The sequence below is a fragment of the Hylobates moloch genome, unplaced genomic scaffold, assembly GCF_009828535.3.
Source record: "Hylobates moloch isolate HMO894 unplaced genomic scaffold, HMol_V3 SCAFFOLD_15, whole genome shotgun sequence".
NCBI classification, from domain to species: domain Eukaryota; kingdom Metazoa; phylum Chordata; class Mammalia; order Primates; family Hylobatidae; genus Hylobates; species Hylobates moloch.
In genome coordinates this window covers 31,897,681-31,918,606 of record NW_026652290.1, presented here as the reverse complement: position 1 = coordinate 31,918,606, position 20,926 = coordinate 31,897,681, and the positions used below count along the sequence as shown (strand labels likewise).

General features: G+C 39.8%; 1 protein-coding gene and 1 pseudogene across 6 annotated transcripts in view; both read left to right on the top strand.

Moving 5' to 3' along the window:
* IL36G (interleukin 36 gamma) overlaps positions 1-20,926 on the top strand; it is a 218,476-nt gene that overhangs the window by 84,383 nt on the left and 113,167 nt on the right. The window contains exon 1 of one of the 6 annotated variants that reach the window (XM_058428799.1): positions 331-353. The exons of 3 other annotated variants lie outside the window; for them this stretch is intronic. The gene's annotated coding sequence lies outside the window, so the exon portion shown is untranslated. Of the gene's footprint in view, positions 1-330; positions 354-2,992; positions 3,038-20,926 lie in introns of those variants that run through there. 2 more of the 6 variants (XM_058428800.1, XM_058428798.1) reach the window with 2 other exon arrangements.
* LOC116809784 (E3 ubiquitin-protein ligase XIAP-like) lies at positions 3,446-4,379 on the top strand (annotated as a pseudogene).

Sequence of the window (20,926 nt, the reverse complement as noted above, 5' to 3'; positions counted from 1 at the left end):
AAGAAAAGCAGTGTGAAGATCCCTGTCATGTTCTGTTCCATTCTAATTACAGGTGCATGCAGCCCCCAGTCACATACCCCCTGCTTGCTCAATCTATCACAACTCTCTCACGTGGACCGCCTTAGAGTTGTGAGCCCTTAAAAGGGACAGGAATTGCTCACTCGGGGAGCTTGGTTGTTGGAGACCTGAGTCTTGCCAAAGCTCCAGGCCCAATAAAGCCCTTCCTTCTTTAACTTGGTGTCTGAGGGATTTTGTCTGCGGCTTGTCCTGCTACACAGGTAAGACGAGTTCAAGTTTTATTTCTTGCTTCTGGAACGGTAGTGAGCAGTCTTCAGCCTGAGACCCATCCCTAGGTAAGTAGCTGAATTGGGGTTTTTGTCTTGGCTAAAGTTTAACAACCAGCTGGTCTTAATTTCTCCTTACCATTAGAGCACTCAGTAATCATATAAGTTGTGTGATCATTTATTTTGCTTAACTGTTTGTTTGTTTCTGTTTTTACTGCTGTTTCAGTCTTTTTCCCATTGGGTTTGACCTACTCTATCTGACTTGATCAAATCCAAAGGAAAGTTCCAAATTATGGGGAATGAGGCCTCTGAAGTGGCTAAATTCCCACCCTCCCACACACACAAATGTGGTATGGTGGGGGAAAAAACGGCCAGCAAAAGAAAAAAAAGAAAGGAAAAGATGTTTGATTTTGACCACCAAACGGGCTTTATTTATGTAACAGGGCCACATTTTTGCTAGCCAGGCCAAACTGAAAGAGCAATGGCTGTCGCCCCATGCTGTAGTTCCATAGCTAAGGTTCTGCCTTTTATCCTACCACAACAGCCTGGGTTTGGTTCCTAAATCAAGCCTTTTCTAGTTTGATACTTGGTAATGCTGAAATAGCAGCAATTTGTCCTAGCTGAAATATCGTAATAAGATTTTAGAAGATTTATTTTAAAGGACCTTAATGGTTAAAAGTCAGCTTAATTAAAAGCTAATATCCAAGATGTGCGCATGTGTATGTATGCGTGTTTGTATTCAAATGGCCCTCATGTTTTTTTTTTTTTCTTTCCTAGGAACTTGTCTTTTTTTTGAGCAAAAGTTTTTTTCTTCTCTGTTGACTGGATTTTGTTTTCTTCATTTACTTCTGCTGTCTCTCCTTTCTCTTGCACTGTCTGCTGCATGAGAGACCTAAAATAGTTTATAATAGCCTGGGGTTCCTTAAAGAAAATGGAGAAGGTGCCAGGCTCCCTTTTGGGGAGAAACTTCTATTTTTCCTTGTGGAATCCCTAGAGTGTAAACAGACAAGTTCATTTCAGCTCTTAAACTGCTTGTGTTTGTATTGTGTTACCTAATTTTTTTGACTATTATATTTTTGACTAGCTATTGCAACAGAAGCTACTCTTGGGTTTTCAAGGAAGACTGTAGTTTAGACATGTAGAAATGTCTTTAAAAAAAAAACTTTCCTTAAGTGCACTGTACAAGCATCATATGGTCTAGCCTCGTAATAATTTTCCCTTTTTGGAGACCAGGATTCAGGGTGGGCTCTACCCAGAGCTCCAGTTAAAAGAGAGGTAGTCTCGGTGGGGCGTAGAGGCTCACGCCTGTAATCCCAGCACTCTGGGAAGCCGAGGCGGGCGGATCACCAGATCAAGAGATGGAGACCATCCTGGCCAACATGGTGAAACCCTGTCTTTACTAAAAATACAAAAATTAGCTGGGTGTGGTGGCACGCACCTGTAGTCCCAGCCACTTGGGAGGCTGAGGAAAGAGGAGAATCGTTTGAACCCGGGAGGCGGAGGTTGCAGTGAGTCGAGATGGCGCCACTGCACTCCAGCCTGGGGACAGAGTGAGACTCCGTCTCAAAAAAAAAAGATAGGTAGTCTCGATGTTGTTGTACCCGAGCAAGTTAGAGAAACGCCACACTTTGAGACGAATTTAAGAGTCCTCTATTAGCCGCAGACCGAGAGACGGCTGACGCTCGAAATTCTCTCGGCCCCAAGGAAGGGGCTTGATTTTCATTTATGCTTTGGTTTAGGAAGGGGAGGGGAGCTCAGTTGCAACAATTCTACAGAAGTAAAAACTTGCAAAAAAATTAAAAAGACAAATGGTTACAGGGAAACAAACAGTTCCAGGTGCAGGGGCTCTAAATCTATCATAAGATGTTAGGTATGGGGCCTCTGCCGGACACAAACTCAAGGCTTTATGGTGTTATCTCTTGAGCGAAATCCTGGGAACTTTGTACATTGCTTGCTTCAGTACCTTATCAGTTAATTGGACTCTTTGATATGTTGAGAGGCAGCGTACACAAGTTAACTCCTTGAGGAAGGGGGTGGGTAAGGAGTCCTTGATGTCTTGTAAATGAAGGAGCCAAATGGAGTTCCTCCGGCTTTCTCAGCTAAGGGAGAGTTTATTCATGTGGAAACAAGGCTAGGTGATTAAGGGAGAAAGGGAAAATCTAAAAACAAGGTTAGGTATTACAATGTAAATAAAATTGTGCTCCTCATACAATCCTATGGTAGATTTCTTTCTTTTTTTAAAATTTTTTTTGAGAGGGAGTCTCGCTTGCCCAGGCTGGGGTGCAGTGGCGCGATCTAGGCTCACTGCAAGCTCCGCCTCCTGGGTTCACGCCATTCTCCTGCCTTGGCCTCCCGAGTAGCTGGGACTACAGGCGCCCGCCACCACGCCCGGCTAATTTGTTTTATTTTTTGTATTTTCAGTAGAGACGGGGTTTCACCGTGTTAGCCAGGATGGTCTCGATCTCCTGACCTCGTGATCCGCCCGCCTCGGCCATCCAAAGTGCTGGGATTACAGGCGTGAGCCACGGCTCCCGGCCCTTATGGTAGATTTCTATAATTTTATGATTGATTTGGCATCCATCCTTAATCTCCTTCTAGCACCACCAGACTTTTTCTCTCTGTACCTTGAGATGTAAATTTTGCTATCTGAATTTTCGTCTAAGAGTTGTTTCCTTTAATATGCAGATTTAGGGCTATTTAGCTGACAACTGCCAAAGTAGTGAAACAAGTTATCAAGAACTTGAAAGTCTAAGGTAGGAAAAAAAAAGTCTTTATGAATCTATAAGATGTACTTCTTTTGGCATGCCTAATACGTCTATGTATTTATGTGTTGTGTACACAGTTTTTCACTACTGAAAATATATAGAGGAGCTCTAATTAATTGGCTTAAGACAATAAAAGCGTATCAGGAAAAAGGAAAAGACAAGTCAAATGCTTTTTCAAGTTTATATAACTTAAGTAAAATCTTTAATAAATAAGCTAGCTTTAAAATTATTTGAAATGTCTTAAGAATTGCCAGCAGGTTCTGGGTTACAGAACCAGTGGGGGTGCAGTGGGGTGAGGGTTGGTGGGGTGGGGGGTGGTACGAGAGCTTCGTTTTTTCTTGCTGCCCCCTTCTGGCTTGCGGAAGTGGCAGGACCTTGGCAGCACCCCGAGCCGGCATGGCGCTAATGGAGGGATGCCAGACCCAAGTGGCTAAGGCCCGGCTGCAGAGCCAAGTTGGCATTTCCAGACTGGGGCTCGGGCCGCACCCTCTCCAGGACCCTCCCCTTGTACCGAGCAGATTGTCGCGGGCAGTTTGGGCCAGCTGTCGTGGCGTGGAATTTCCCAAATTCAACAAATCCTCCAAGAAATCCATCCATCCATCCATTCATCCATCCGTGGTAGATTATGAAGCATGGATCATTACTTTTGGGATGTGGATATATTCAGTTAACAAGGAGCAGCTTGCAAGAGCTGGATTTTATGCTTTAGGTGAAGGTGATAAAGTAAAGTGCTTTCACTGTGGAGGGGGGCTAACTGATTGGAAGCCCAGTGAAGACCCTTGGGAACAACATGATAAATGGCATCCATCCAGGGTGTAAATATCTGTTAGAACAGAAGACACAAAAATATATAAACAATATTCATTTATCCCATTCACTTGAGGAGTGTCTGGTAAGAACTGCTGAAAAAACACCATCACTAACTAGAAAAATTGATACCATCTCCCATAATCCTATGGTACAAGAAGCTATATGAATGGGGTTCAGTTTCAAGGACATTAAGAAAATAATGGAGGAAAAAATTCAGACATCTGGGAGCAACTATAAATCACTTGAGGTTCTGATTGCAGATCCAGTGAAGGCTCAGAAAGACAGTACACAAGACAAATCAAGTCAGACTTCATTGCAGAAAGAGATTAGTACTGAAGAGCAGCTAAGACACCTGCAAGAGGAGAAGCTTTGCAAAATCTATATGGATAGAAATATTGCTGTCCTTTTTACTCCTTGTGGACATCCAGTCACTCGTAAACAATGTGCTGAAGCGGTTGACAAATGTCTCAAGTGGTACGCAGTCATTACTTTTAAGCAAAATTTTTATGTCTTAATCTAACGCTATAGTAGGCATGTTATGTTCTTATTACCCTGATTGAATGTGTGATGTGAGCTGACTTTAAGTAATCAGGATTGAATTCCATTAGCATTTGCTACCAAGTAGGAAAAAAAAATGTAAATGGCAGTGTTTTAGTTGGCAATATAATCTTTGAATTTCTGGATTTTTCAGTTATTAGCTGACTTCTTTATCCAATTTTTTTTTACTGTTATTTAATTGAAACCCTGGACTAAGAAGCATCATATTATAACTGATCACAATGTGTATTCATAGTATATTGACTTAATTTCTAAGTGTAAGTGAATTAATCATCCGAATTTTTTATTCTTTTCAGATAGGCTTAACAAATAGAACAGTCTGTATATAAATGTGGAGATTAGAGTTAATCTTTCCAATCACATAATTCGTTTTGTGTGAAAAAGGAATGAACTGTTCCATGCTGGTGGAAAGATAGAGATTATTTTTAGAGGTTTGTTGTTGTGTTTTGGGATTCTGTCTGTTTTCTTTTAAAACTGTAAATATGTACTTGTGTGAATAATTTTTTAAAGTGATTTTACCATTTTTGGAAGGGTATTTAATGATAGAATATTACCGAGCCAACATGCACTGACATAGAAAGATGTCAAAGATATATTAAGTGTAAAATGCAAGAGGGAAAACACCATGTACAGTCTGAGCCAAATCAAAGCATGTATGTTTTTTACATGTGTAGAACAAAAGGTTTGGAAACATATGCACCAAATGTTAAATGTGGTTTCACTTGAGGGGGTGGGGGGATGGGCCCCAGAGGGGTTTTTATAGGGGCCTTTCACTCTGTATTTTTTTCATTTTGTTCTGTTTGAAATTTTTTTTTTCTTTTTAAATGGAGTTTCACTCTTGTCACCTAGGCTGCAGTGTAGTGGCGTGAACTCGGCTCACTGCAACCTCCACCTCCCAGGTTCAAGTGATTCTCCTGTCTCAGCCTCCCATGCCTCCTGTGTAGCTGGGACCCATCACCATGCCTGGCTAATTTTTGTATTTTCAGTAGAGATGGGGTTTCACCATGTTGGCCAGGCTGGTCTGTAATTCCTGACCTCAAGTGATCCACCCACCTTGGCCTCCCAAAGTGCTGGGATTTCAGGCATGAGCCCTGTTGAAATTTTTTATAAGTATATATTACTTTTGTAATTAGAATTATTAGAAAGCATTTTACTGATTTAAAAGCTTAGACATGTTCAAATGCCTGCAAAACTACTTAACACTCAGCTTTAGTTTTTCTAATCCAAGAAGGCCGGGCAGTTAACCTTTTTGGTGCCAATGTGAAATTTAAATGGTTTTATGTTTTTCCTGTGTTGTGGATGAAATATATTTCTGAGTGGTGGTTTTTTGACAGGTAGACCATGTCTTCTTGTCTTGTTTCAAAATAAGTATTTCTGATTTTGTAAAATGAAATATACAATATGTCACAGATCTTCCAATTAATTAGTAAGGGTTTATCCTTAATCCTTGCTAGTTTAAGCTTGCGTAAGTCACTTTACTAAAAGATCTTTGTTAACCTAGTATTTTAAACATCTATCAGCTTATGTAGGTAAAAGTAGAAGCATGTTTGTACACTGCTTGTAGTTATGGTGACAGCTTTCCATGTTGAGGTTCTCATATCACCTTGTATCTTAAAGTTTCATCTGAGTTTTTACCACTAGGATGATTAAGATGTATATAGGACAAAATATTAAGTCTTTCCTTTACCTAAGTTTGCTTTCTTGACTAGTAATAGTAGTAGATATTTCTGTAATAAATGTTCTCTCAAGATCCTTAAAATCTCTTGGAAATTATAAAAATATTGGAAAGAGAAGAAGAACAGTTTTTTAAAAATATATATATATTTTGAGATGGAGTCTTGCTCTGTCGTCCAGGCTGGAGTGCAGTGGCGCAAACTCAGTTCACCACAACCTCTGCCTCCCGGGTTCAAGCGATTCTTCTGCCTCAGCCTCCTGAGTAGCTGGGACTACAGGCGCATGCCACCACACCCAGCTAATTTTTGTATTTTTAGTAGAGACGAGGTTTCACTACGTTGGCTAGGCTGGTCTCAAACTCCTGACCTTGTGATCTGCCCGCCTCAGCCTCCCAAAGTGCTAGGATTACAGGTGTGAGCCACTGCACCTGGCCAATTTTTTAAATATATTTTTAAAAACACTTGAATAAGAGTCAGTGTAAACTAGAACTTTAAAAATGCTTCACAGAACGCCCAGGGTTTACATTACAAGATTCTCAGAACAAACCTATTGTAAAGGTGAGTAAGGCATGTTACTATAGAGAAAAATTTGGGAGCAAAACTGTAAAAAATTATATTTTTGCTGTATTTTCTAAGAGAAAGAGTATTGTTATGTTCTCCTAACCTCTGTTGATTACCACTTTAAGTGATGTTCATTTAAAACATTGCAAATTTAAATAAGAGTTTTAAAAATTAAGTAATGACTGCCCTGAAACAAAATCATTCCCAGCATACATTTTTGTTTGGATTTATTAATCAAGCAATTTTATACTTATCCCTGTCAAATACTATAAGGTGTCAAAATTTGGCATAGGGGTTACAAAACTATAAACCCAGCCCAAAACAGAATGATCTTTGCTTGTTTAATCTTTGATAAATAAGACATTAATATTGGTTTAATGAAAATAGCTACATCTTGCATTATTTAGTAAAATTACCATAACTTCTAACTTTGTGGCTTTAGGCAGTCTAGTCCACAGGCAGGAAGGAAGTTTGTTTTGGAAAAGGACTGTTATTATCTTTGTTTCAAAGCTAAACTATAAACTAAGTTCCTCCCAAAGTTAGTTCAGCCTATGCCCAGGAATGAACAAGGACAGCTTGGAGATTAGAAGCAAAATGGAGTCAGCTAGGTCAGATCTTTTTCACTGTCTCAGTGATGGCAGTTTCATAACTTTAAATGATAGCTATCACAGTTTTCATAAATAATCTAGATAAATAGTTAAAATAAAATAATTAGGTAAATGTAATGGGATAAATATTTGTAGACAAACTCATCATAATTTAGAATCTAAAGTTAAATTAAATAATAAGTATTTCATTATTTGGGTATTTTCCAAGAAAAACATATTGTAGGAAACCATTCTTTCTAAAAAAAAAGTGTCCTTTTAAAAAGGTGAATAATTTTTGTCTAACTCAAAGTTTATTGAAAAGTTATGTATAAGACAAGGTAAAAGGAACAAGGAAATAAGGGAAATGTAAAGAAAATTATAGAAATAAAGTGGTATTTTTTGGTAAGAAAGCTTAAAGAAAAATAATTTTTAGGTAAGAAAGAATCTTGTATGATAAATTTTGTGCTAGAATATAGTGACTGGCTAAGAAAGGGATGTTCAAAGCTATTTATGACAAACGCACAGCCAATATCATACTGAATGGGCAAAAGCTGGAAGCATTCCCTTTGAGAACTGGCACAAGACAAGGATGTCCTGTCTCACCACTCCTATTCAACATAGTATCGGAAGTTCTGGCCAGGGCAATCAAGCAAAAGAAAGAAATAAAGGGTATTCAAATAGGAAGAGAAGAAGTCAAATTGTCTCTGTTTGCAGATGCATGATTGTATATTTAGAAAACCCCATCATCTCAGCCCAAAAACTCCTTAAGCTGATAAGCAACTTCAGCAAAGTGTCAGGATACAAAATCAATGTGCAAAAATCACAGGCATTCCTATACACCAATAATAGACTAACAGAGAGCCAAATCATGAGTGAACTCCCATTCACAATTGCTACAAAGAGAATAAAATACCTGGGAATACAACTTACAATGGATGTGAAAGACCTCTTCAGGGAGAACTGCAAACCACTGCTCAAGGAAATAAGAGAGGAAACAAACAAATGGAAAAACATTCCATGCTCATGGATAGGAAGAATCAATATCGTGAAAATGGCCATACTGCCCAAGCAATTTATAGATTCAATGCTATCCCCATCAAGCTACCATTGACTTTCTTCATAGAGTTAGAAAAAACTAATAGCCAAGACATTCCTAAGCAAAAAGAACAAAGCTGGGGGCATCATGCTACCTGACTTCAAACTATTCTACAAGGCTGCAGTAACCAAAACAGCATGGTACTGGTACCAAAACAGATATATAGACCAAAAGAACAGAAGAGAGTCCTCAGATATAACACCACACATCTACAACCATCTGATCTTTGACAAACCTAACAAAAATAAGGAATGGGGAAATAATTCCCTATTTAATAAATGATGTTGGGAAAACTGGTTAGCCATATGCTGAAAACTGAAACTGGACCCCTTCCTTACAACTTATACAAAAATTAACTCAAGATGGATTAAAGACTTAAACATGGCCGGGCATGGTGGCTCACGCCTGTAATCCCAGCACTTTGGGAGGCCAAGATGGGTGGATCATGAGGTCAGGAGATGGAGACCATCCTGGCTAACACGGTGAAACCCTGTCTCTACTAAAAAATACAAAAAATTAGCTGGGCATGGTGGTGGGCACCTGTAGTCCCAGCTACTTGGGAGGCTGAGGCAGGAGAATGGCGTGAAACAAGGAGGTGGAGCTTGCAGTGAGTGGAGATCACACCACTGCACTCCAGCCTGGGCAACAGAGTGAGACTCCATCTCAAAAAAAAAAAAAAAAAAAGGATTTAAACATAAGACCTAAAACCATAAAAACCCTAGAAGAAAACCTAGGCAATACCATTCAGGACATAGGAATGAGCAAAGACTTCATGATTAAAACACCAAAAGCAATTGCAACAAAAGCCAATTGACAAATGGGATCTAATTAAGCTAAAGACCTTCTGCACAGCAAAAGAAACTATTGTGAGAGTGAACAGGCAACCTACAGAATAGGAGAAAATTTTTTCAATCTATCCATCTGACAAAGGGCGAATATCCAGAATCTACAAGGAATTTAAACAAATTTGCAAGAAAAAAAACAACCCCATCAAAAAGTGGGCAAAAGATATGAACAGACACTTCTCAAAAGAAGACATTTATGTGGCCAACAAACATATGAAAAAAAGCTCATCATCACTGGTCATTAGAGAAATGCAAATTGAAACCACAATGAGATACCATCTCATGCCAGTTAGAATGGCGATTATTAAAAAGTCAGGAAATAACAGATGCTGGAGAGGATGTGGAGAAATAGGAATGCTTTTACACTGTTGGTGGGAGTGTCAATTAGTTCAACCATTGTGGAAGACAGTGTGGCAGTTCCTGAAGGATCTGGAACCAGAAATACCATTTGACCCAGCAATCCCATTACTGGGTATATACCCAAAGGATTAGAAATCATTCTACTATAAAGACACATGCACATGTATGTTTATTGCAGCACTATTCACAATAGCAAAGACTTGGAACCAACCCTAATGCCCACAAATGATAGACTGGGTAAAAAAATGTGACGCGTATACACCATGGAATACTATGCAGCCATAAAAAAGAATGAGTTCATGTCCTTTGCAGGGACATGGATGAAGCGGGAAGCCATCATTCTCAGCAAACTAACACAGAAACAGAAAACTAAACACTGCATGTTCTCACTCATAAGTGGGAGTTGAACAATGAGAACACATGGACACAGGGAAGGGAATGTCACACACCAGGGCCTGTCAGGAGGTGGGGGGCAAGGGGAGGGATAACATTAGGAAAATTACCTAATATAGATGATGGGTTAATGGGTGCAGCAAACCACCACAGCACGTGTACACCTATGTAATAAACCTGCATGTTCTTCACATGTGTCCCAGAACTTAAAGTAAAATTTAAAAAAAAAAAAAAGGAAAGAAAAGGATGTTCACGACAAACCAGAAAGTCCAAGCATGTCATGAATAGTCTGTGTAAGTCACAATAAGAGGATTTATTTAAAAAAACTTTTATATGATCAAGTTGTCTATAATTATATGGAAATTATAATGGTCTTTCTAGAGATTGGGTTGATGTTAAAAAACTACTTATACATTAAAAAAATTGGTTAGAACAATGAAATTTTCTTATGGGGTTGATTCACTCTTAATAAATTATAAGAGACTTAAGAATTTTTTTTAACCCAAAGTTCAGCTTTTATTGCATCTTGCTGTTTTAGGTTTTCTCTCCCCTTTAAAAGGGTGGGAAATAGTAATGCCCTCCTTCAACTCCCTTCAGCTCATATACGTTTTTTTCCCTCAGATTCTGTTTGTTGTGTCCTGATGCTAACAATGTTTTCTTAAGGGTCTAAAGGAAATGTTTTCTTCCAACATAGTATTCTGTGCATTGCAGAAAGTCTTTTCTTTTGCCTTTTGGTAACTGGCTTAACAGATTTTATGTTTTGCTGAAATAATTTCTATGCCATTATTATTAAGTTTTGGTTTGCTTAGAAAACACTGAGATTAATAAAATTTTTTAAAAATTGTGATTATTACATCCACATATCTTTATGTATGTGCTTTTAAAGTCCTTGTGACATTGAGTTATAGGGCTTGACTCCTGGATCTTAAAAGGACAAGTCCTGCTAAATCTTAAATACTGACAGCAATTAAAGGCTCATCTTCAGGACTGGTAGGAGATGCCAATCAAAATAAACTGCATTCTTGAAACACAGAGCCAGAAATTAAATCTATTCAACTCAAGGCCCAGGGACTATAGTGGAAGAGGTGGGTGTGTGAGATTGTAAGGGTCAATTTTGAGAGATAAAATAAGTTCAATTTCTCTATAAATTAATCATAATCATTAATGTCAAAGCCACACTGATGCAAGATCAGCATATGGGTCCTGTATCAGATTAACAAGGTTTTCTTGAAGCATTAACTTACTCCTTAATAAAGGTTATAGAGGTTATAGAAGGCTTCTGGAAGTTATAGCTATGGTCAAGATAAAAATTTCATAGATTGTTAATACAATTTTGGAAAGCAAATTTAATTGGCTTCATGCTGTTTTTATTAGGGCTTATTGTTTGGAAAATTAAGTCTCCTCTCTCAAAGAATGAAGGCTTTCACCTTTTTTTTTTAAAAAAAAGAAATCCTTGAGTTATCACTTTGGTCAAATGGATGACTTATTTTACAATGACCTTTCATCAAGTGTTTTAAACCTTTCAAATTTGACAAACTTTCCAAAATCAAACTACAAATTATGTCTTTTTCTGACCTAATGAATCCTTTAAGATACTAGGTTCCCTAAAGTCCAAAAAAAAAAATAACATAATGTGGCTTATTTGGTATACAAATTTTACAGGAAGCATTGTCAAATATGAAATAGTGTTTGGTTTTATTTGGGCTGTATTTGTATAAATATGTTATTGGTATGTGTTCCAAAATTATGGGAAACTCCTATAATTCTGATATGACTTGGTGTACATTATCAGTAATAATTATAATTGTTATGGTAAATTATTGTGTGCCATGGAGGTAACAAATTTCCTCATCAAGTGTGTCTTTGACTGTGGTTGCCCTAAAACTTTTTGTCGTCCACAGACAATTGTTGTCTTGCTTTGGTCCTCTTTAGAAGGTGGTTTTATAATCAGCTATAAAACTAATGGGTGCTCTTGAATGCAGGCTTCTGATAGCTTTGGAGACTGTGACATCAGAATAGAGGAAAAACTTTCAGGATTCATAGAGTGCTGAAATATTCATGAATATCAAGCAGAACAGGAATTAACTTCATAGATGGAACTAAAAGAATGCTGAAGTAATCCTTTGACTTTTTTTCTTAAAACGTTGTTGATCCTTCGTTTTGTTTTTCAGAGGCAAGGAAATTTTTCTGTTGAGCTATTGACAGCTTTTAACAATTAAGTATACTCCTGTGAACACAATTTGGAGCATATTTGTTTCTCTCTATATATATTTGGAAACAATTTTTGAGTATTCTTAACTTATGGCAATATAGTTATTTACATAAGTACAATAAGAATCTGTTTTCATTTGTAACAGAACACAGTTGGACAAACTGGTTATTTTACCAAGGCTTTGACTGCAATGCTGTCTTTACTTTAAGGAATCAAACTTGACTTGTGGAGCCAATAAAAGCCCCTTAGGAAAACTGGCCTCATATCTTATCTACCCAGTCCCCGTACAGGGTTCCTGACCTCTGGTAATTAAAGAATGTCACTCTGACAGGCCCAGGAGCCCAAAATTTATCTTGGAACCTCAAGAGGAGAGGAATTCACCCAACTCATAGGTATTTTGATGGTACAAATCCATGGCTGGGCTCAGCTTTACAAAAGTCTTATCTGAGATTCCTTCTATGGAACAAAGTTACATCAAAGCCAATTTAAAAGTCCATGAAAAACTAGTTATTCTTGCTGCACTGTATAAAAACGAACAGGTCAAGTATAATAAAGCAAATCAGTCCTACCATGATTTGTCTAGTAAAAATGGGAAACTGGAGAGAGAAAAATTATGTTTCATAAAACTATAGTACACTTGTTGATAGATTCTAGTCTTGCTTAATGTTTTTCAATTTTTATTATTTTCTACAGTTTGGACTGAATTCTAGTTTTTCTTGGCTATAGGTCTTTAAAATAATGCTTTCAATTCTTTTTTCTTCTTTTCCACCCCAAGTTTTCCTAATCGAGAGTCACTGAAAACTAAGCTATGCTTTTGTAAAGCCCTGCAAACTGAAGCTAGACAACTTAAACTTCAGAAGAAAATAACGGCAACCTAGTTACATACATAAGCCACTTTCATATGTGCTTACTGATGTATAGACTTCAGAGGAATGTGGCCTATATCAATTTTACAGATTGTTCTTTTGTTTGTTGTTGTTTTCCTCCCTTCCTCCCCATATTTTTTCTTCATAGGACATGAAATTTCACAACCTGCTAAAAATGAACTTTCCTAATAACTCAGAATATACCTGTCCAGGAATAAACCATCCTAGCCTTCAGCAATCAGATGAAACCTGGGACCAGAGACTCATTTTCTTCTAAAATGCTTTCTCTAAAAGATTTTTAAAAAGAAAAGTGGGGAAATGTGAAAGGAAAATAAATCTTGGGGCCTCCAAATCACAAAGCTAAAGGAAAAAGTCAAGCTGGGAACTTCTTAGGGCAAACCTGCCTGTCTTTCTATTCAAAGTCATCCCTCTGCTCACTGAGATAAATGCATATCTGATTGCCTCCTTTGGAAAGGATAATCAGAAACTCAAAGAATGCAACTGTTTGTCTCTCACCTACCTGTGACATGGAAGCCCCCTCCCTGCTTCAAGTTGTCCTGCCTTTCTAGGCAGAACCAGTCTACATCTTACATATATCGATTGATGACTCATGTCTCCCTAAAATATATAAAACCAAGCTGTGCTCTGACTACCTTGGGCACATGTGGTCAGGACCTCCTGATGCTGTTGTCATGAGTGGGTGGGTGTTCTCAACCTTGGCAAAATAAGCTTTCTAAATTGAGACCTGTGTCAGATTTTTGGGGTTCACAGCAACCATTTAAAGAACTCACCATTGACCTGAAATCTTGACCTTACGCTGTTCCTCACACTCAGTCATGAAAATAGACACCATCCTATGAGCTCCCTCAGCCATGTCCTGCCACACTTCCAACATGTGTCCCCATCCACCATCTGTTGTCTTATTGCTGCATCCTACCCAGGCCCTGATCTCTGGACCCATTGTTGTATAATTAAGAATTTGGGGCTGGACATGGTGGCTGTGGCTCACTCCTGTGATCTCAGCATTTTGGGAGGCTATATTAGTCAGGATTCTCAAGAGGGATAGAACCAATAGGATATATATATATATGATACATATATATATATAATCTGATACATATATATATACCTGTATATAATAGGATATTATATATCTGTATATAATATGCAATAGGATATATATGTATATCTGATACATATATATATATCTGAGTTTATTAAGGAATATTGACTCACATGATCACAAGTTAAAGTCCCACAATTGGCTGTCTGCAAGCTGAGGAGCAAGGAAGCCAGTCTGAGTCCCAAAACCTCAAAAATAGGGAAGCCAACAGTGCAGTCTTCAATCTGTGGTTGAAGGTCCACGAGTCCGAAAACTGAAGAACTTGGAGGCTGATGTTCGAGGGTAGGAAGCATTCAGCATGGGAGAAAGATGTAGGCTGGAAGACTAAGCCAGTCTAGTGTTTCCATGTTCTTCTGCCTCCTTTTATTCTGACCGAACTGGCAGCTGATTAGATTGTGTTTACCTGGATTGAGGGTGAGTCTCCCAGTCCACTGGGAAAGGGTGGACTTTCCCAGTCCACTGACTCAAATATAATCTCCTTTGGCAACACCCTCACAGACACACCCGAAAACAATACTTTGTATCCTTCAATCCAATCAAGTTGACAATCAATATTAACCATCACAGAGGCCGGGGCAGAATGATTGCTTGAACCCAGGAGTTTGAGACCAACCTTGGCAACACAGGGCGATCCCGTCCCTACAAAAAAAAAAAAAAAAAAAAAAGTTTAAAAATCAGCCAGGATAATTAGCCATTTTCTGTGGTCCCAGATACTTGGAAGGTTAAGGTGGAAGGGTCACTTAAGCCTGGGAAGTTGAAGCTGCATTAAGCTGTGATCTGTCGTTGCACTCCAGCCTGGGCAACACAGCAAGACCCTGTCTCCAAAAAAAAAAAGAATTTGATCTATGTTCCAGGTTCCTGACATGGAGCTTCTAAAACTGTTGGAATTTTCTGAGTAATATAAGTGTCTTTGTTATGTTAATGAGCTAACTCATGGCAGGGCCTGTAGATAGCTTCAGGATGGGGTCTACTCCCTGAAAAGACCAAGAAGGTAATTAGAGTTGGGGCTTTGAGCCACATGATATTAGCCAACCCTCCAGACCTCTAGGGAGAAGAGGGACACTGGAGATTGAGTTCAAGTACATGGCCAATGATTTAATCAATGATACCTATGTAATGAATCCTCCCTAAAATCTCTGGACATTGGAGCTCAGAGGAACTTCCTGGTTGGTGAGCACTTGATGTGCTGGGAGGGTGGTACATCCTGATTCCTTGAAGGTAGGATGCAGAAGCTCTGTGTTTTTTACTAGTCCTCTCTCTATGTGTCTCCTCATTTGGCTAGTCCTTCTGATTTGTATCCTTTATAATAAAATTGTAATAATAATGATAGCATTTTCTTGAGTTCTATGAGTTGTTATACCCAGTTACTGAATCTGAGAGAATTGTGGGAATTTTTGAACTTATGGCAGTCATTCAAAAAATATGAGTGGCTTGGGGACCCCTGAAGTGTGCCTGGCTTCTGACGTGGCAACAGTTTTGTTGGGGACCATGCTCTTTAACTTATAGAGTCTACACAAACTCTGGGTGGTTAGTGCTGGAATTGAATTGCAATACATCTGGCTGGGGTTTAAACAGAAGGCCTGTGTTCTCAGGGACCTTGCTCTTTTGTGCTCTGTCTGTGTCTCTCTCTCTGTCCCTGTCTCTATCTCTGTCTGTCTCTCCTTTAACTTTGTACTCTACTTGTTTCTCCTCACCAGACCCATTCAAGTCTTGCTTATCTAAAGCTAAACAAAATGGTGAAGGCAGTACCTCCTTATTAGTATTCTCCTCACTTGCTGATTTGTTTCTCTTGAAAGAGTGCCTTCACTTCCTTCTCTTCCCACTCATCAGCCCTCAACAATTTTGCTTCTTCCTACTACTTAAATCAAAACTTCTTTCATAAAAGTTATTCTTATTCCCATAGTCAATGAATAATTCTCAGCTTAAAAAAAATCCGTGAGTTTCTCTGCAGCATTTCATACTATTTGACAATTTTCTTTCCTTCTTAAACTACAACACTCTCCCACCCCAGTTTCTATAATACTGCACTGGGATTCCTTTGTCTATTCCTCTCTCAGTCTCCTGTATAATCTTCTTTTGTCTGCCCCTTCTAAACTGCACGTATTATCCATTCCCCACCCTCCTCCTCAATTCCTAGTCCATGAATGTCTTACCATCCACTCAGATATCTGGGCGTGTCACCTTGAGTCTGTCTTCTCACTCACCACTCTAACCCCACATCTGATCACTCATCATATTTGATTCCTTCTGCCTCCCACATGCCTTGTGTCTCTGTGCATTTATATCCTCTGCCTCTGTGATTGCCACAGTCCACACAAAAACAGCTTACCTCCTCAACAGTCTCTCTGCTTCAAGTTTTGTGACCCTCCTACCTGTTCTTCATCTCACAGCCAGGGTGATATTTCCAAAACAGATGCAATCATGTAGAGCCCGAGCCCTGGCCCATGGCAGGTGCCAGTGACCTTTTATTGCATGCATGAATGAATGTTATATCCCTGCTTAAAACCCCCAATAGTCTCCCACGGCTCTTTGCATCCAAGCTCTTTGACACAATTTCAGGTTCTCCTGACTTGGCCGTTGCATGCTTCTTTCACTGACCTTGAATAGGTCATGCTTATCCTTCCTCCACCTGAAACACCCTCTTTCCCTTCAGCTTGGTAACTGGAACTTATCCCTTAGATGTCAGCTTTCATAGGCTTTTTCCTGCCCCACCTGCTATATGGTTGTAGGTCACTTCCTGCTCCACCTATTGTATATTTATTACATTTTATTGCAATTGTTTGTAGTACAGTTACACACCCACCATCAGTATCTCAGCAGCCACATCAGTGCACACTTCTGGTAACACTTGGTGAGGTCAGACTTGTAAAGTGTTGACACTGTATTTGGTATAAAATGGTATCTTATTGTGGCTTAATTTTCACTTCTATAATTTTTAATGAGGTTGGGCTTTCAAAAAAATGTTTCCTAGCCATTTGTATTTACTCTTAAAAAATCTATGTTAGAAAACTGAGAGAATGTATTTATTCTTTTATGAAATGTATATATTTTTTCCTGCTGGGCTATTTTTTTTCTTATTTATTTGTAGGAGTTTTTGTTTTTGTTTTTGTTTTTTTGACAGAGTCTTACTCTGTCACTGAGGCTTACAGTGACGTGAGCTCGGTTCACTGCAACTTCTGTTTTCTGGGCTCAAGTGATTCTCCTGCCTCAGTTTCCTGAGTAGCTGAGATTACAGGCACCCGCCACCATGCCTGGCTAATTTTTGTATTTTTAGTAGAGATGAGGTTTTGCCATGTTGGCCAGGCTGGTCTTGAACTCCTGACCTCATGTGATCTGCTGCCCTCCCAAAGTATTGAGATTCCAGCGTGAGCCGCCACACCCGGCCGGGGGTTCTTTATATATTCTGAAAACTAATCCTTTGTGAGACATAAGTGTTGTAAATATTGTATCCCAGTTTGTGGCATGTATTTTTAATTTTTAATGGTGTCTCTCAATGAAAAAAGCTTAACATTTAAATGAGGTCAAATTGATCACATTTTTATTTATGGTTGAGTCCTTTGGTGTCATGTGTAAGGAATGTTGTTCCTTCCTGTCCCAAAGTTGCAAAGATTTCTTGTGTATTTTGTCCTGAAACTTTTAAAGTTTTGCTTTTCCCATCCGTGCACATTTCACATTTGCTACATCTCACTGACCGCTTCCTCTACTGCAGAGCAAACTCCATGAGAGCAGGAGGCATGGGTCCCGCTTCTTGTTGGTCCCCAGAGCCCTATGTCATGACTAGGACCTGGCAGGGGACTAGTGAGTAGCTCCTGACTAACTGACTCAATGAATGAATGATTGGATGATTGAACAAAGTGGTATGGGAGTTCACAGCGAGCAAGAGATACCTTAGAAGGGATGAAGAAGGAGATGGTATAGGGTAGTGGTTCTCAATTCTGGGTCCACAGTGGACTCACCTGGGGACCCTTAAAATGTGCCGTGGAGGATCCCAGCCCAAGAGATTCTGTATGACTGGTCTAAGACGTGGTCTGGGCACCAGGTGATCCCAGTGTGCAGCCAGGCCTGAGGCTACTGGATTTGGTGGTAAATGAGGTAGCTATCAAGGGTACAGATGTTGGTGCCAACAGGTTTGGGCTTGAATTTCAGCTTTGTCACTGACTTGCTGTGTCCTCCTGCGCTCGTTGAGCCTGTTTTCTCACCTGAGAGGTGGGTGGGATAATACCTACCTGCTGTGGTTGTTGTGAGAGTTAGAGGAGATAAGCATGTTCCTGGAATGAAGTGTGTTCTTAATCCATCATAGGTTTTTTGTTTGTTTGTTTGTTTTTTCCTTTTCAAGAATGAGGTTGAGCCAGACTTTGACAGCTGGGTGGGAAGTGAACATGTGGTGATTGGGAGAGAAGGGCAGTTCATGTGAAGGGAATGTAATAATTAGAGAGTGGGCGTGGGAAGACATGCTGGGGAGAGTGAGCAGGCTGGTTAGCCCTGGTAGAGGGTGCAAGAGAGCAGTGGGGAATCTGCCAGGGAGACAGGTGGGCGACCATGGTGGCAAGGGTGTGGCTTTTCCCGGGTTCCCATGGACACAGGCTTCCTCCCAGATGCCCAGCCCAGCTGTGAGTGAGCAAGAGTTCTGGATTGTCTCTCTCACTCTGTCTTTTTCTCTCATTCCAGAAACAAAGCAGTGACTGGTACTTAGGAGGAGGATCAGGTCAAGTTGGGAGAAACTTGCTTCTGCTCAGGGGAGCAGAAACAAGAATGGAGGCCCTACCCATGCTGGAATATGATGAGGGTTTTGGTTCAGGGAGGAGGAATATTGGGGGATCTAAAGGGACCTGGGAGTGGGGCAGGACCCTGCCTTAAGACAGGTAGAAATATTTTCTATAAAAAATAGGGTGGAGGTTGACGGTAAGACCAGGCATCTTTAGTTGGCTCCCCGGAGTGTCAAGCCCTTGAGATGGTCTTTAAAAGCCATGCAGTGGGGTTTGAATCTGGTGTTCAAGCTCATAGGTTATTAACATAATGACACTTGGAAACTATTTGGGAGAGCTCAAGTGAGTGGCCCGGAAGTTCTGTGTTGGTGCAGGAGGTGACTTAGGATGTGCTGCTCCAGACTTGTATCTTTGACTGCACACCTGACACTTCATCTGGCTGTCCTGTAAGCACCTTCAACTTAACCTGTCCTACACAGAACTCTTGATATTCCTGTTCCTCCCCCAGTCCCTCAGTTCTTACCAAATGTTCTTCCAGTTACTCAATTGCTCAAGTAAAAAATCTAAGTCCTTCTCTTGGATTTCTGCCTGTTCCCTCAACATTCCACCTATCTATGAGTGTTCTGTGGGCCCTGCCTCTGAAATAAATCCTGCCTTTGTCTCCCAGTTCACTCCAGCTGCCCATCTGGGGCTGCACCATCCGCCTTCCAGGCCCTCTCCCTTTCCTTCCTGGTGCTGCCTGTCATGTCAAGCATATGCATCAGTGCGACCAGGACATTTGAAATGCAACCAGTACAATTGCGCACGGTTATGCCTACCAGTTTTTCTTCCTTAAACATTTTATATTTATGTTTGAAAGCATGCCACCTTTCTTCACTTGCCAACTGACAGATTTATTAGTTGACAACGTCTGCTGATAGCATCAGTAATAAGTTAATTGTTTTTGCACACGTAGCTTTAATTAATCTCATTATCATTTATAGGAGTTATTCTTTGTAAAGGGTAACTGAGTTTTGCAAAACAAACAGAAATTTGGGGTGTGCCCATGGAGCGTGACTCATGAAATCAGATTCTTAGAAGGACCTCGGCAAGTCTCTGGGTTGCTGTTAATGAGCCTGGCTGGCTGCCAGGGGTGTGTCTGCCCTTGATGGGGCCACCGCTGTTCAAATGCTCGCCTGCAGCATTACTTGCCTAGGTAGTGCTTGTTTCTACTGAACTGTCAGGGATCCAATTCTTTGTGGTCTAAGTAACAATACTCAGATTCACAAGGAATTGATTAATAAGCCAGAATGCCAATGTATTACATTTTTGATGAAGACCATATTTACAGTGATTGTATCTGCTCAGGCTCAAATTAGGATTAGAGTTCTGACCAATACATATGTGAGAACTATGAGGTTAAATACTTGAAATTTGGACTTTTCTAGAAAATCTGAATGTGATTGCCATTCACATACCTTTCTGGGGATGATGATTCTTGTACTTTTATTTTAAAAGACATAGAAAACTAACTTAAGAATCAGATTGCTTGGCTGGGCACAGTGGCTCATGCCTGTAATGCCAGCACTTTGGGAGGCCAAGGTGAGTGGATTGCTTGAGCTCAGGAGTTTGAGATCAGCCTGGGCAACATGGTGAAATCCCATCTCTACCAAAAATACAAAAAAAAAAAAAAGAATAAATTAGCTAGGTGTGGTGGTGCGTGCTTGTAGTTCCAGCTACTTGAGAGGATGAGGTGGAAGAATTGCTTGAGCCCAGGAGGCGGAGGTTTCAGTGAGCCGGGGTTGCAACACTGTACTCCAGCCTGGGTGATAGAGTAAGACTCCGTCTCAAAAAAAAAAAAAAAAAAATCAGATTGCTTTATTGCTGGTTTTCTTTCTAAAACTGAGATTGGGTCCCATCATCCCTTGGCCCCCATTGGTTAATGGTTCCTCCTTTGTCTATCGAATACAATACAGATGTCTGCTTTTGTCTGCTTTTGGCAGCATGGTTGAGTGTCTGCAGGGTCTTCCTGACTCAAAACGAGCAAGGCTTAGATAAAACACATTTTGAAATACATTTCTGGATGAATAGCAAGGAAAGGAAATCTC